Below are 1,412 nucleotides of genomic sequence, written 5' to 3'. Positions count from 1 at the left end.
TAAAAATATCTCTAAAAATATTGAATAAATATAAATTAAAATTATTGATTTTTAAATTTTTCTTCATCAAAATTTTCAATAGCGTGTGCAATTACATTAATCAAGCGTGTTTAACCTTCTTAGTTATTGTAGAAAGATACATTTAATTTAATTTGTATTCACATTTTTAAATATAAAAAATGTTTACAAGTATCTAATTACAAATTGTCTAATCAACAAAAATGTATGCTTCAGTAATTTATTATTTGATAGTCATAGACTCCTCATGGTATACATACAAATGCAAACATTTAATAATTAAGCTCTATAAATATAAATATTATTTAATTTACACTTATTTTATAACTTGAGACTCTATTACTATTATATTAAAATTTATCACAAAACCTAAAACAAAAACTTATCGTTTCATATTATTATTCATAAATAAATCAACACAATATTTTAAATAAAATAGAGTGGAAAAGAGGGTCTTCTAATAATAAAAAAAAAAATAGCAAACCAATACTTTTTACCAATATTAGACCATACTTTATTTTTACAAAAATATAAATAACCAAATTTTTCTTTACTTTGTTTAGAAAGATAATCATTTTTCCATAAAATAAATATAAATTAGTACACATCTTTTTGGTAGATGAAACTATGAAAGTAAGAAATAACACATATTATTACTGTTACAAAATGTCCCTCTTAAACTTTCACCATCACAAATAAATTAACTTTAATATTTATTAATTATTATATAAAAAATATTTAATAATAAAAAAATCAAACAAAAACAACTAATATCCAATAATTCTTCTCTCTATGTATATATGCAATAACAACTTAGCTTATTCAATTGAACTACGTAGTTTAGGAGTAATTAGGGGTAGCTATCATCTAATTACCATTTATGATTTTAATAAATATATACATTGCATGAGATAATACACTAATTATTTTAAAAATGAAAGAAAAACATTTCTTGATCAACCTTCGCTGTCTCCCCATCAATGTCACATTGTCACGACGAGCCTATGAATGAGATTAATACTCAAATAGAATTTAATGATACGGTTGATATAATATATAATAATCCACAAGCTGGCACAATTAAAATTTAAAAGATATATAAGCTATGGTTTATATGCACATATATTCTGAGCCCCCCCACGGGTGATTCATGAAGCTTAACAAATTATTAATAACACTTTTTAATTTGTTCATGTGATGATAATTTAAGTTTTAGATATTCATATATCTCGTGATCACCCCCCCTGGCCCTGTGGCTCTAAGCCACGTAAATTAAATCTTCATATATTGATTTTTGTCAACTTTGATTTTAAAATAGAATTCAACATATTTGACGAAACGTGGTAAGCTGGCATATATTATGTTAATTAAAGCAAGCTCATCACAATTGAATG

Source organism: Arachis ipaensis, chromosome B06, assembly GCF_000816755.2.
Source record: "Arachis ipaensis cultivar K30076 chromosome B06, Araip1.1, whole genome shotgun sequence".
NCBI classification, from domain to species: Eukaryota; Viridiplantae; Streptophyta; class Magnoliopsida; order Fabales; family Fabaceae; genus Arachis; species Arachis ipaensis.
This window is presented reverse-complemented; position numbering follows the sequence as displayed.